The 16,648-nt window shown below is 36.9% G+C and overlaps 1 long non-coding RNA gene across 1 annotated transcript; it reads left to right on the forward strand.

The window, feature by feature from the left end:
- The first annotated feature begins 395 nt into the window (after positions 1–395).
- LOC146492074 (uncharacterized) lies at positions 396–15,482 on the forward strand. The gene is made up of 2 exons (XR_014872505.1): positions 396–6,176; positions 10,044–15,482. It is a non-coding gene; the product is annotated as an uncharacterized LOC146492074 (long non-coding RNA).
- Positions 15,483–16,648: the final 1,166 nt, after the last annotated feature.

Consider the following 16,648-nt stretch of genomic DNA (forward strand, 5'->3'; position numbering starts at 1 on the left):
AAAAGTGACCCCTTGGTAGAGAAAATAATCGGATCTGAAAACAAAATGATTGGCTCATTAAAGTTCATTTTAAAATTTTGAATAGGAAATCTAACACAGTGGCGCAAGCAGCCTGCCAGCCCAAAGATACTGCTGTTCCTTTCACTGGATATGCCATTTAGTTTATGATAATCCACAGAGATTAGGGAGCTCAGACAGAAAACAGTATGTTTAGGCCACTAAATTCAGAATCTAAACAGAGTTTTGTTCTTTTCTAAACCAAAGACTTTTCTCAAATAATACAGGCAGTGATGTCATGTTCTGAGTTTTTGCTTTCAGTCTTTTTTACAGTGTTTCTCAGCTATGTTTATATATATATATATATATATATATATATATAGTGTGGAGATGAGAATATTATTTTACTGTTACTATTCATAGCCATTATCATTACTGTTGTATTACTTATCATTAATCATTATCATTTCATCAGAGCATTTATTGAAGCTGTTGATGTTACATTGAAGTCTGTGTTTCAGCTGTTAGCTTAGTCACATAATAATCTTTCATTGCAGGTGCAACTGTAATCATGTTATACACATATTGCATTTTTGTGCTAATTAAAGAGTTGAAGCTCAGTCAGTTAATGGTCTGAAGCTTTGGGCAGCGCGAGTCTGGCCGATCAATTGGAAAACCTATCGAGCTAATGAAAGGATTGCATACATGCTTACAATACACCACAGATTATATAGAAACAGAATAGAGGCCTGTGTGTGTTCAGCAGCCTGCTGCATTGGAGTTTGCCTGGTAACAGATGACTCAAACGGAGTCAGGAAGTGTACTTCTAGAATGTCTTTGTTTGTCGAGTGAGGTCATGCACTGAGGTCAAGACACATAGGCTGCCTGTACACATACACAGTATCTAGACTTGTTTGCTCGAAACTGCAGAGTTGTTTTACCTGCATACGTGACAGTTTAGTTCCACAGATAAGTGAAGTGCAGTAAATGAAATAACAGGAAGCATCTGGCGGTGGCGGAGGAACAGAGGAAGGAACTGTTCTTTTTTAGAATGTGTCCAAACTTGGAATTACTGGAAATGATGCATGTTAATTATCTGCTTTGACGCAGTATGCTCGTCATCAACTATGTTATATATATGACTGCTCGTTTATTGTTCTGAGAAGATTGAGGCTGATGTTTTGCAGAGCTCGGCTTCCCACATATATGTGTGTAAATAAAATCATTGTTTTGACGCACAATGGACCTCCAGTCGTTTGTCTTTCACCTCAAATCAAGAATCAGGACAATATATATATATATATATATAGTTTGAAATAGAACCATTAGACACTGGTGCTGACAGAGAACTATGAAGATAAATGTTAGAAAACACTTGAACAAAACATTCTTTGATTACTAAGATATTGTCTTTGCCAGTTCTTTCCCTTTTTTCGTTAACATCTGCTTAGCTGAACCGAACATGTGTTAATTTGCATCTCCAATACATCAGAAAGAGACACACACAGACACACACTCACCTTCTCTGTCCCTCTCTCGCACAGACACAGCCACCTTGAAGGAACCCTGTTATCTGCACAGCACATGTTGTCATTGCATATCCAATACATCATTTGCTTTGCACGAATCAAGACACCTGTGCCCTACTTAAAGTAAAGTCAGGGCCGCTTCCACTTCAGGGCAAGTGAGTCAGTACTGACTAAGATATGGTATTCTTTTCGGCCAACCTACACTCTGTAAGCCAATAATCACACCCGTGCTGTCTAACATTGTAAAAAATGTCATTAGATTTTCACTTTTATATTAATTTGAAAGATACAGGTATATTAAAGCTGACAGCTGGCAGTGTTCTAGACCTTTTCACAGTCCTTCAAGAAGCATTAAAAATGGCAACATAAATGTGAAAGTGGTGATGGAGAAATCAATGAATTTTCTTATTTTGCTGTCACTAGGGAAGTATCATTTGACAGCTTTCAGAATACACAAGCATTTTACCTTGTTTCCCACAAATGAAGTAAGGCAGCTGTGGCCTACTTCACAGGACAAACAGTAACATTTACTTGAGGGTAAGTGAATCACTATTAGCTGCTGTAATATTCAGGGGAAGACCGTGACCACTTTAGTAGCTTATGACGAATGTAGACAAGGGTTAACTGGTTGCATTAATTAAATGTAGCATTTAACAACAGTAGCTTTAGCAGCCTTTTAGTAAGATTTGTTGATTTTTTGTTGAGTTTTTCCCTATCCCCCATATGTATATATTCAACATGAAGTTAAGGAGTTTATTGAAATATAAGAAAGAAGTTGCATTTAAAATATTGGAAACAACGCTGTCAAATTTGGTAACTTGGTATGTGAAAATAAATTAAAGACATGCATGGCTCCCAGCGAGGCATTCTACTTACAGATGATTCGTCGCACTACCAACATAAGACTGATGTTGTTGTAACTATTATTTTGATGGTCATGAGCAGCAGGAATCAGGAATATGATTCTAGATTGTAGGCAGATAGAAGCCACAAAGAAGCTTTGTAAAGAGCACCATTAATTTCAATCTTCATAACTTTGACATCATCTTCATACTCTTTAAGACACCAAATTGTTTCTATGACACTTCTTTTGTCTTCCATTTTTCTAGTGCCCTCAAATCTTTTAATGACATACTGCACATCATGCTGAGGCATGCCAGGTTTTTGGCTAAATGCTTGTCAAAACGTGACAATTTTATAAAGGGTAGAAAGACAAAGCATGGATGAAAACTAAAGAAATGGGGAAAAATATAAACAGGGTGTTAGTAACAAATTGCCTAAAGATACAAAAAAATGTTCTTATGTATACACAACACTGGTTCATCCTTCGAGTTAGGCGTCTCTTATGTTTGAATGATTCATAGATCAGTGTAAAGTGTCTTAACAAACACCCCCCCCCCAAAAAAAAAAAAAATAAATTAATTAATTAATTAATTAAAATGAAATAAAAAATCTATTCCTCTGGTACAACTGGACTAAAAATGTGTGGGAAAAGTAGCCAATGTCGGAAAGAAAAGAATTGGTCTGGAAGACTATTATTTAAGACCGCTTCAAGTCTGGTTCTTTGAAAGGAAAATCTAAAGAAATGAGGGGTAGCTCAAGACTTATGTACAGTACAGTCAAATACATGTAAGGCATTTAATTTGTAGGTAACATTTCCTAGTTTCTGTACCTGTTTACTTAGTATTTGGCTAAAATGCAACCCTAACCCTACCCCTACATATTAAGCTAACAATTTTTGTGTACTGTATGTCCCAATACAGAACATGGTTGGTTTTAACTCAAGAAAAAAATGGTGTACTACTTTTAGTTTTTATCAGTTTATCAGTCAGGACGTTGACTTTTTGCCAGATATACCCGTCAATAAAGGCAAATTCCAAATGATGTCTTGCACATGAAAGTCTGCATAATAGAATGAAATATATCATTTTTTTTATGCCTGAAAACATCTTAAAAGTGCAGCCATGACATTCTCCTAGAACTGCAAAGTTGTGTCAGTCAACTTAGAGACATGAAAGACCAACTTCATCAGTGACACAGATCAGTGGTTAGAGGACCATGGCAGTGTACTGTATCTGTAACATTAAGGAAATGATACAACTTGACATTAAAGTTCAGTGTGTGACACTGGTGTGCCTTTCCACTCATTTACCACATCATTAATTTTCACTTTAAAGTCTCCTGACAACACACAGAAAACTTGCTGTTAAAAATAATTTGTGAACCTTGAAATCACGAAATCCATACTGCTGGAGGTTGTAATATTTTATGTTCGGGTGGGGTGTGGGGATTTTGGAAGACGTTCAGTGCAGACAAACGCTTTCATCTGCAGCCATTTACAAGGAATTGATTTCAAAGAGTCACCCGCTCTTACATCATCTGGAGCGAAACCCAATCCTGGTCCTTATAATTGATGTCCATCGATTTCTCATATATATTATAGAATAATATTGATATTGATGGCAACTTTAGTTTTACCGCACTCAAAAAACAGCTGAGCTGGAATTAAACCAATTCAAAGTCGTGGCCTGTTTTATTACCAACTTTCATCAGTTAACTAAGAGCATTACAGCAAGCATGTAAGAGGCATTCACCCTGGATTATCCATATATAACACATGTTTGAGACATGAGCTCAGACAGCCATGCGTTTTTTTACGAGGTGGCTTCTAGCCTGTGGCATGTGACTCACCATTAACTAACACTTTGCACGCAGCGTTCAGGCCCACCCACTCTGTCTGAACCATATGTACATCGCAGTCTGCATCCAGTTTTGAGATGCCCTACAAGGGAGGCAGAGCATCACAGTAACAGGGTATTGCCTGTGCTGTCTATGCAGGGGGGGGGACCATAATAATAATGATTCATGAATCCCAATTATGTTTTCATTTAAATCAGAGATTAGTGTCTAGCAAGGGGCAGTGAGTGTGGTGGCTGTGGTGTGGGCGAGTGGTTGGCAGGCACAAAGATAAGGCAACATCTGTCTGTAACACCAAGCCAAAAGAGAGAGAGAGAGGGATGGCTGACTGGCCACAATGCACAGAAACAAAGAGATCTGTATGTACGTGTGCGCACATATACACACATTTTGGCACAAACATACATGCTTTTATAAATGGCTTTCCATTACTGAAGAAATTAGTTTTATATTCATCTGGGAGAGATCCATTTTTTATGTCGTAAAAATCAGCAAAGAAAAAAAAATCAATGGGAAAACCTTTTTATTTTCCTCAATTAGACGAACTACAAAAGGGTTAGAACACGAATAGCTTTGCGTGTTTGTGTGTGTATGTTAGAGAGATAGAGAAAGATAGAGAGAGAGAAAGAAAGAGAAAGAGCAAAAGAAAAAGAAAGGTAAAAGGCTTTAGATTTCTTCTGGCAATTTCTTTCTTGGCAGTATTCTCCGAATCGCTCAATACAATCTCTCTAAAAGTTTTCATTTATCAATTGTTTTCTCTTTTTTTTTTGTTTTGGTCTACCACCCCTCGTTCTTCTTCAAAAGGCCTCAGAACAAGTGGGCCGGGGCCAAGGAAAATCCTTCATTCATTAATGAAAGGCATCTATTACTGTCAAACAGCGACAGAGTTAATGTAAATAAATGAATTCTCCAACCCACTTAACTGTGGTTTATTATGAGCGAGCAAGGCATAATTGTGTTTCTGATCAGTTCAGATAAATTCAGAGGCACAATACCCCCACCCTCAGTGCCAGTTCTCATTTGCATGCCAAGGTCTGCAACTAAGGGGGATATATCAGATGGCTTATTACCGAGGCTTCAACTAATGACACTGGAATATGACAGGAAATATATTAAGGCAAATATGGTAATTTTAGGCTTTGTAGGGGGGAAAGCCTCTTAAGTAAGTCAGCGGATGCTGCTTCTGCTGCTTATAAGTGTTAGAAAACACATTTCTGAATGTTCCAATCTAAAGAAACCCATCTGCATTTCTCTTTAATTTAAACCAACCTATAAATGAGTAGAAGCGATTTCAGTTTCAGCGCCTCAAGCCCCAACATGTGGTAAATGACATTTTTGTCAATGCGTGCTCTAGAGGAAAATGTAAGTTGGGTTTAATAGAAAAGCACGCAAGTCTGTGTTCCAATTTCGCTCAAAGTACTGTATCATGAACGCAGGCGTATTTAGCATAAGTTGTTCCAGTGGGAATTGAGCCCAGAACCTGTCATTTTTTACACGCCAAGCAGCTGAGCGTCATAATTTTGTTGACACGGTTACCAGGCTGTTCATATGCTTTAAATTCACTCAAGTTATAAGACAGCAGGTTTCTAGCTGACGAATAAAAAGCCACTCGCTGTAATAGACCTTCGGTCATTAATCATTGGTATGCTGACGGCTTCACTCGCTACAACAATGACCCCACTGACTAAAGGTACAAGTGGCAAAGAATGGCTTGATGAACGCGATCAAATCAAGGTAATAAACGTCTCTGATCTCAGCTTGTCTGGAGCTGGGCCGTGTAACAGCTCCAACTGTAACAAGCTGAATTATGGAATTTCTTGGGAACACAAAGTCTCATCTCCCACACTGATCTTCCAAAAAAAAGAAAAAAACTTGTACACACTCTGCCAAGTCATGTAACAGTCATGTAAATGTTGCACTTCTTTCTGATAACCAACATGGATAGCCAATGTAGTTTAACCCTCTGGCCTTGTTAAAAATCACTACCCTTTCAGCTTGTTCGTGGCCAAAAATGGCCACCCCTTGTTTACGTTTACAAAATGCTATAAAATTCATATATATTAAGAAAAATTCCCACTTTTTTTGACATGATTTTTTAGATTAGTACCAGTGCTGTTCATGAAAATCAAAATTTCATTCAAATTCATAATTTTAACCCTTTAAATACCAGTTAGATCACATAATCCTAGGAACTCATAAATGGAAAAAATCACAAAACCCCAATTTTTTTCCAAATAAAACATGCCATCTGATTTACTTTCTAACCATGATGGAGGTTAGATGCATAGCAATAATTAACAGTATCAATGACTTTTATACATCTTTGTTTTTTTGTGCAGTGACAGAAAAACATAAAAACTTCCTCTCAGCTTGTTCGTGGCCAAAAATGGCCACCCCTTGTTTACGTTTACAAAATGCTATAAAATTCATATATATTAAGAAAAATTCCCACTTTTTTTGACATGATTTTTTAGATTAGTACCAGTGCTGTTCATGAAAATCAAAATTTCATTCAAATTCATAATTTTAACCCTTTAAATACCAGTTAGATCACATAATCCTAGGAACTCATAAATGGAAAAAATCACAAAACCCCAATTTTTTTCCAAATAAAACATGCCATCTGATTTCCTTTCTAACCATGATGGAGGTTAGATGCATAGCAATAATTAACAGTATCAATGACTTTTATACATCTTTGTTTTTTTGTGCAGTGACAGAAAAACATAAAAACTTCCTCTCAGCTTGTTCGTGGCCAAAAATGGCCACCCCTTGTTTACGTTTACAAAATGCTATAAAATTCATATATATTAAGAAAAATTCCCACTTTTTTTGACATGATTTTTTAGATTAGTACCAGTGCTGTTCATGAAAATCAAAATTTCATTCAAATTCATAATTTTAACCCTTTAAATACCAGTTAGATCACATAATCCTAGGAACTCATAAATGGAAAAAATCACAAAACCCCAATTTTTTTCCAAATAAAACATGCCATCTGATTTCCTTTCTAACCATGATGGAGGTTAGATGCATAGCAATAATTAACAGTATCAATGACTTTTATACATCTTTGTTTTTTTGTGCAGTGACAGAAAAACATAAAAACTTCCTCTCAGCTTGTTCGTGGCCAAAAATGGCCACCCCCTGTTTACATTTACAAAATGCTATAAAATTCATATATATTAAGAAAAATTTCCACTTTTTTTGACATGATTTTTTAGATTAGTACCAGTGCTGTTCATCAAGACCAAAATTTCATTCAAATTCATAATTTTAACCCTTTAAATACCAGTTAAATCAAATAATCCTAGGAACTCATAAATGGAAAAAAATCACAAAACCCCAATTTTTTTCCAAATAAAACATGCCATCTGATTTACTTTCTAACCATGGTGGAGGTTAGATGTATAACAATAATTAAAAGTATCAATGAGTTTTATGCATCTTTGTTTTTTTGTGCAGTGACAGAAAAACATAAAAACTTCCAAAAATGGCCACCCCCTGTTTACATTTACAAAATGCTATAAAATTCATATATATTAAGAAAAAGTTCCCCTTTTTTTGACATGATTTTTTTAGATTAGTATCAGCGCTGTTCATCAAGACCAAAATTTAATTCAAATCCTGACTTTTAACCCTTTAAATCACAGTTAAATTACATAATTTTAATGATTTACAAAGGGATAAAAGCATAAAATCCCCATTTTTTTCCTAAATAATACATGCAAACTGATTTATTTTCTAACCATGATGGAGGTTAGATGCATAGCAATAATTAAAAGTATCAATGAGTTTTATGTATCTTTGGTTTTTTGTGCAGTGACAGAAAAAAAAAAAAAAAATCCCTCTAATTTTGTTCGTGGCCAAAAATGGCCACCCATGTTTACGTTTTCAAAATACTATAAAATTCATATATATTAAAACATTTTTCTACTTTCATTGACTTGATGTTTTAGATTAGTATCAGTGCTGTTCATCAAGACCAAAATTTAATTCAAATCCAGACTTTTAACCCTTTAAATACCAGTTAAATTACATAATTTTAATGATTTACAAAGGGATAAAGGGATAAAGGGATAAAAGCATAAAATCCCCATTTTTTTCCTAAATAATACATGCAAACTGATTTATTTTCTAACCATGATGGAGGTTAGATGCATAGCAATAATTAAAAGTATCAATGAGTTTTATGTATCTTTGGTTTTTTGTGCTGTGACAGAAAAACAAAAAATCCCTCTCATTTTGTTCGTGGCCAAAAATGGCCACCCATGTTTACGTTTTCAAAATACTATAAAATTCATATATATTAAAACATTTTTCTACTTTCATTGACTTGATGTTTTAGATTAGTATCAGTGCTGTTCATCAAGACCAAAATTTAATTCAAATCCAGACTTTTAACCCTTTAAATACCAGTTAAATTACATAATTTTAATGATTTACAAAGGGATAAAGGGATAAAGGGATAAAAGCATAAAATCCCCATTTTTTTCCTAAATAATACATGCAAACTGATTTATTTTCTAACCATGATGGAGGTTAGATGCATAGCAATAATTAAAAGTATCAATGAGTTTTATGTATCTTTGGTTTTTTGTGCTGTGACAGAAAAACAAAAAATCCCTCTCATTTTGTTCGTGGCCAAAAATGGCCACCCATGTTTACGTTTTCAAAATACTATAAAATTCATATATATTAAAACATTTTTCTACTTTCATTGACTTGATTTTTTAAATTAGCACCAGTCCTAGTCATGAAAACCAAAATATAATTCAAATTTAGATATTATACGCTTTGAACTGGGTGTGGTTCCCAATCAGCCAGAGTTCACACCCAGTTTCACACCTTGGCTCAGGCGATTAGAGGATCATCAGGGGGTCCCTTTGTCCCTCTTGGGGTGGGGGGGACACTCCCACCTTCTTGCCATATTGCCAGAATAAATGGTCTGGAAGCTGTTAGGTTGACTTACAGCAGTAGCAACGTCTGCACCTGCATAAACTCCAGGACACGTTTACAAACAGTGTTTGTTGTTGTTTGCGCTGCAGCTGCAGGTTTGAACTGTGCAAAATGTCCTGTGATTGGGTTTTTTTTTGTTTTTGTTTTTGTTTCTAGAGTTAATATTTTGGGTATGGTCTCTTTTTATGAAAAATACAAGAGTAAAAGTGCTTTTCACATGTGCTTCAAAGCTAAGTTTGACTGGGAACCTCAAAGCTCAATATCCTGCATCCACAGGAATTCACTGCAGCCTATGTAATGTTTGATGCGTCATTATTTATTCCAGTCTATCTTGCAAATACATGTTTGTGCTGCAATGTCATGCACAAACACAAACTATCAGATCCTTAAGACCAAACCTATGTCAAAATTGTTTCATTATATTGGTCCATTGGAGTGTGGTAACCCATCAACCCCACCTAGTGGAAACCAAGAATATTACATGAAATTGCTTGCTTGGCAGAAAATGGGCCAAGGATGTCATGTGGTAGAAAAAATGAAAAACTACAATTTTCATGTGTTGAGTTTAGAATGAAAGCAATTTTACCTAAATTGCATGCTATAGTACTGCCAGTAACAAGGAATCAAAAAAGGTGGTTATAATGGGTTTCAATTGGCCAAAAATGGCCACGATCAGTAAAACAGGAACAAATTGGTGTATAGTGAATATTATTGACATTATTAAGTTGAAATGTTGAAAATTAAAAATTTTTTAAAAAATGCACACCTTTGGAAAGTTTCATTCCATTTGCATTAACAGAACAAAAATGGTTGAAAACCGAATAAAGAAAGTGGCCAAAAATGGCCAGATAGAGACCAGAGGGTTAACTTGTCACAAGTCGCCAGCTGCTACATGGGATGAGGAAGTGACATGCTCACTTTGTGCTGTCAGCCAGGAATAGGCGGGCGCATGTGTAGACAAAACTGTCTCAGTAATAATTTTTTAGTGCAGTTCAGACAGTACAGAGACCATCCCTACGCAGACCTAATGGTTAGTACATTTGCAGAAAATAACTCACCGTCTGACTGTCTGGAATGTTGTTTCTACCCATGGTTTCTCCAGACATAACAGCAAACCAATGAGACTCCACAGAGTCTGGTGTCCATATTATAACAACTATGTTTCATGCTTCAGTTTGACTGAGCATTTTGAACAATCGGCAACTCAGGTTTCAGAAACCAGACATCATAAACACAAACTGTGAGGGACTTTATTGTCACAATTTGTCACAGTTTGGTAACTGCTTCCATGAACTGTGATGTCACCACGACTTCATTACCATTTCAAGCACTGGACTCGCTGTAGTTTTCCTCTAAACAATAGCTTTTGCAGTTAAGACATACTAACCATGTCAGGTACAGGAAACAAAGTAATAACAGGGGTCTTGATGCATGCTCAATCATCCAGGCAAGTAAATCCCCAAAACTTGATTCTGTTCATCTGGACGTAGAGTTTTCAGTGGGAGAAACCTTTTGTCACTCATCCAACTGACTTCTTAAGTCTGAGCCGACTGCACATCATTGATCAATGGTCAATATAATTTGCATATTAATGATCAAGAAACTGAAACTAGAACCACTGATGAACAACTGGCTGTGAGGTCAGTCATTGTGCAAATGTACTGTTTATAAGGTTGGGTAAACCTGCAGTCAGCTGAGACTGAAGAAGTCACTTGGATGAGTGACGAAACTTTTCTCCCACTGAAAACGCTACGTCCAGAACAGAATCAACTTTTTGGGTAGTAACGGGGGACTTTTGGGAGTTTTCTTCAAAAGGTCTCATCTTTTGTCTTTCTCTTCTCTGCCACGTCTTTCAACTTATCCGAGGGGACAACTTAAGTGTTTTTAAGCCAGCTGATCTCTCTGATTTGTCCTGGATCTACTCGGGGGGGGGGGGCTACTCCGGTGTAGGACATGCACAAAGCACCTCACTTAGGAGACATCCTAATCAGATGAAATGACTGCCCTACTTGGACATGTGTGTCTCCACCTGGCCACCACAGCTGAGTGAAGCAGGTTCCAAAAATCACAGGGCCAAAGGCACCAAAGCTCAGGATGCCAACACTTGCAAGGGTGAGAATGGTAACCATTCTTTCGGAAAGGAAGGAAATGTTATAATAAGAGGTGATGAGAAGCAACTTAATCTGTAAACTCATCAGGCCATAGATGCATTCAGCAATTTTCCAAGACAACTGGACTTTTTGCAGCCAGAGGAGTCACCCACTGCTGACCATTAGAAACTACAGAGTTGTAACTCTCAAACTCCCAACACAATTAAATTAAACCAGTTCATATTTCAGGTCTTCTCCTAGAATTAGATTAATCATCATATAGTGAAATTTGGTGTGTGTGGGACAAACAGAAACAAAAATACAACAACGTATATGTACAACATCCTAGGACTTTATTTTGACCCACAAAGAAGTGAATGTAAAACAAAAAAAAAAACATTTAGATATTAAGGTTGTTGTTAAATCAGCAACTGTGAAGTGATTGATCAATAATAAAGAATCTTACTTGCAAAGTTGAAAAATAACTTTTTCAAGAAATAACTCATTGCCATTATTGCTGTTGTTGCAAGATGGGGGTCAAAGTTGACAGTTAACGATTCGAGGAAAGTTTAAAATTCTGGCCGCAAACCCTTTGAGCCGACTGCTGTTGGAATTTGGCACTATAAAAATAAAATCGAAATAAATTGAACTGAATTGGCAGTTCTGTTGTTAAAGCACAAGCCTAATTTTTCAGACCTGATTGCTGTTTTTAAATCTTGCATACATGGGCTATAATTTAAAAACAGTATAAGCGAAAGCTGGCAGGCCTCAGACTTGAAAGCACATACTGACTGCAAATTCTAAATCATTTTATTACGTCATTGGGAAGTGAAGAGATTATTCATACTAGATATTTTTGATCATTCACAACCATTTCCAAAATCATTCATATTCATTTTGACCCTGCTGCTTGGCCTCTATTTGCGCACACACAACTCAGCACTGCCCTGTAAATCCAGAGTTTTCCATTGCTGGCCACTGTTCATCTTTAATGGAGCATGAGGGGGTGCTCCAGTGTTGTGCTGACGGGCGCCAACACAGTTGTTAAGCATTACTCATTCACTTCCCCGAGCCAGATCAGGATTAGATGCAGAAATAGCGTTCTCGATGATATCGCACATAGTTGAATGTTGAATAAATGAAAGCGATTTAACTGCAGATAAACAATTCTAGGGTCTCGGGGGACTTTTAGAATATTTCATGTTTACAGTTAAAATCATCTCAGAATGATTCTCTGCTGTATAACACTCTTCGTCCTGTTCATTTATGTACCACTGAATTCCCAAACACACATAATCTCACTAGCACACTCTGTTTTTCAATGCTCAACAATGCCTGTAGCAGGGTTCAAGTACATTTACAAGATTTATGTTCTCTCTTGGGGCCGACTTGCTCCATGTTTAGGACTCAACTTTGGTTTTTTACAATTGAATGGCTGTGCGCAGAGCACGTCAGGCCCATTGTGGGAATACGCGTATAATGAATCAGGAAGAAAACAACAACGCTTTCAGGGGTTGCTTGGTGTCTGAGTGTCTTTTCAATCATCACCATCCAGGACTCTGAGGTGAAAATCCCAAAGCAAGCACTCTCACCATTTGTCAGTCAGTGCTAGCCATATCAGCCTGAGAACAAGGGGAGTGATTTTTGTCTAGGCATGTATATACAGTATGTTTTTGTGGGTGTGTGTGTGTGTGTACAGATCAATCAACAGTTGTCTGGCACTGCTTTGTGAATAAATATATTCTCCACTTTCACCCAAGCTTATGTAACCCAACTTACAAATTATTATTAAGAATGACCGAACTCCCACTAGCCAGTATCAGAAAATCTAGGATCGGCAGGAGCCCAAGGTATAAACACTAATAAGGAGAGACCACACCACAGTAGACTGTTCACAAATTTGTTATATTTGACACACAGCAGCTGCAACTGCAAATGTAATGAAAGAAATAAAATAAAATACAAAATATTTTCCCCCAAAAAAACAAACTAAATAAAGGTGCGCGCATACTTTCTCTGAGTCAATTGTATGAGTGAATAATGTCTGGTAACTCTGGTCTGGTCAATAAAACCTCAGCAAATCCTGTTCACTTTTGGGTTGGCTCGCTATCCAGTTAACTGGAACTGTGGAATCGCTGCTTCTCAATGAGGGCTTGCTTCAGACTGGGTCCATCTGTCGAGTCTTCCTTTTACCAGATAACAAAAAAACCTGACCTATAAACAGGTCACAGGTCCATATAGTCACATACACTGTTGTGAAACAGCCACACTTACTTAGAACATTCAGAATGAACAATAAGTATCAGTGTAACTCTGTCTTAATTCAGCTAGCTCCATTGTACAACAAAATTATATCACTGCAGCATCGTATCCTCTTAGGTGAGCTATAATTTTATCAACCTGAAGGTTTTACAATGGTCATAAAAACACCGCACTGCAGCTAGAGTTAACACTGTAGCTGCAGTTCGCAACTCACAGTAGCTCACCAGACTTGTACATTATAAACAACTCAAAGAACACAACTGAAAATACAAGAATCGGCTTACAATTGAATTAAATTGTTACACATAAAACTGATTAGGACCATTTCTTTTGTTTTTGTTTCTTTTCTTTTTTCTTAAACGTAATAAATAAAGTCGCTAGCCATTTCACACACAGAAACACATTCAATTCTGCTAGCGTGAGTGCTAGCTGTTAGCTTAGCGGCTAGCGGACTTTCCGTCCCGTTAAGTCTGCCCTTTTCTCCTTAACAAATTAGGTTTTCCCCACTTTTCTTACTCACCGATGACAGGGTGAAACTCTGACCGGCCAAAAAGAACTGCAGCAGATTAGCTCCTAACAATTCGACTTCGGGAACATTAGCTTCTCTGGCACATGGCATTGTACGAACAGGATCGAAATGGCAACTACAGAAAGTCATGTGATCAAGGTCAACAGCAAGGAATTCTTAGATCTGAGATGTTGTTGTTCAATAAGCAGCTCTGCATATAATTTTAAAAAATTTATTAAGTTTGTGTTTCAGTCACGTAGTGCAGCGGTCCCCAACCTTTTTTGCGCCATGGACCGGTTTATGCCCGAAAATATTTTCACGGATTACAACAAAGTAAAACTAGTACCGCTACTGAAAAAAAGAAGAGTTATTCATAACCAGAGATAGGCAGTAACGCGTTACTGTAATCTGATTACTTTTTTCAAGTAACGAGTAAAGTAAGGGATTACTATTGCAAAAACGGTAATTAGATTACCGTTACTTTCCCGTAGGAACGCTGCGTTACTGCGTTACTAAAATCGTGATTTTTTTGCGAGAATGTCTCATGACAGTGACGTAAGCAAGTGCGACGTTCGTGACAACAGCTGTGTGCAGATCAACAACGGACAATATATCGGTGCGGGAGAGAATGTGACCGTGCAGCGTTTAAAGCATGGAAGTACTGACCTTACTTTGAGTTTGAGTCCATAAAAAGTGACAAAAACATTAGTGTCCGTTGTGCGTGGGAAGAAAACAGCGAAAAAAAACCCTTAACTTCCAAGCAAGCACCGAGTGCGCTACCACGTAATGGGAAACTCACAGAGAAACTCGCGGATTCTTCCACTGACCGCTGCGGCACACCTGCACCAGGGTAAACTTCCGCCTACCCTACTCCTGCTTTACAGGTGAAAATAGAGCAAAAGGACCGCTAGTCTTTGACTTTATTTATTTTCTGCTGTGTTTTACTTCCATCTATTTGAAAGAGTGAGTGTAAACACAGAAAAAAATAATATTTTATGTGCTGGAATGTGCAGAAAATAGGTTTAAATATTAAACAAATTTCTTCCAGTCAGAGAATGTTGCATATAATTAAATTTTTGCTTGATGCATAAAGTTAAAAGATTAAAACTAATAAAACAAGTTTTAAAAAGGGACTTTTCCATTTGATTACATTTTGTATGATGGATTATGCAGAAAAAGTAGAATTGGGCTGAAAGATCTATCGCTTTATTACCTATTCAGGTTGTAGATCGTGTTTTTAAAAAGTAACTAAGTAATTAATTACTTTTGAAAATAAGTAATCAGTAAAGTAACTGGATTACTTTTTTGGGGAAGTAATCAGTAATTAGTTACTGATTACTTTTTTCAAGTAACTTGACCAACACTGTTCATAACACACGTGAAAAGACCCAGGAAAACCGAGTTAACGATAAAAACGATAACAAAATAACGCTGAAACCCTAAAGGGAGCAGCTGAAAGAAGAAGAGAAGCAACAAGCAAATTCATAAATTCACATATTGGCCAGCGTAACGTTAAAAATATTAAATGGATATTTATACTGAATTGTTTTCAACATAAATGTTAGCCTTTTTGGGGAAAATTATCAAGCTAACATAGCTTTTTCATTGTGTTCCTCTGTCCTTGTTTTAATGTAATTGTTTCATAGTTTTAATTTAGATTGGCTTAACACTAACACACTCCTAGCATTCAACCATCTTGCTTCTTTAGGCTACAGATTTCACTGCACCACATTCTAGTGTTTACAGATTTGCTACTATATGATGTCATACCCAAGTGCAACCCCTCCAATTTGAACTTTCTCCTTCCAAAATTTCCGAAGTCAAGTGTTGAGAAGAAGTTAACACTTTGCACTCATTTGGTTAGCATTTCACTTGTAAAATATGCCTCCAAATAACCTACTGAGCTCAGAATTTCATCCAAAACTGTCCCATAGCTGGTTTGACAAATCGTGGGTGTGGTCCCTACAGGCTTCCACACAGCTATATAGAGAAAATTTATGTATGCAAGATACAAGACATAACCATTGAAGGATGACATCCTTCTTCCTTACTATATTGTTATGCATATACTCAGCTGAATTTACTTTTAGTCATGCACAGTGTAGGAAGTTCTGGCTCTTTAATCTGCATTTAATGTAGATTAAAGTTTCAGCCCCATTGTTTTTTCCTGAGAGGACCGCGAGAATAATTTGCAAACGGGGCTGAGAGATATATCTAGTGTGCAATGAAATATAGGATTTGTAGTGTGTTAACAAGTCTATGCCCACTGTATATGTGTGTAAGGAGGAAAACGAAAGCCTGCACGCGTTATGTGTGGAAGAGGTTGCACAGAGTCCTCTCATCTGTAACAAGAGCCTTTGTATCGACATGCTCAGTTCTCATCATAAGTTGAAGAAAGGAAGCGTGAAGCTTATCAATATGAGAATGCTGTCAGTAGTTTGGACTTTTTTTTCCTCTTTCAATTTCCTGTTTTGAAATTATACTCTTTATTCAAAGATAATAATGATGTTTAACCAGATAGAGTAGCTGCTGAATATTTATGAGAGAGCCACATTGCAAATAGCAGACTGTGGGAGGTATACAGGCAATACCATAACTGCAATATG

Source organism: Neolamprologus multifasciatus, chromosome 23 (assembly GCF_963576455.1).
Source record: "Neolamprologus multifasciatus chromosome 23, fNeoMul1.2, whole genome shotgun sequence".
NCBI classification, from domain to species: Eukaryota; Metazoa; Chordata; class Actinopteri; order Cichliformes; family Cichlidae; genus Neolamprologus; species Neolamprologus multifasciatus.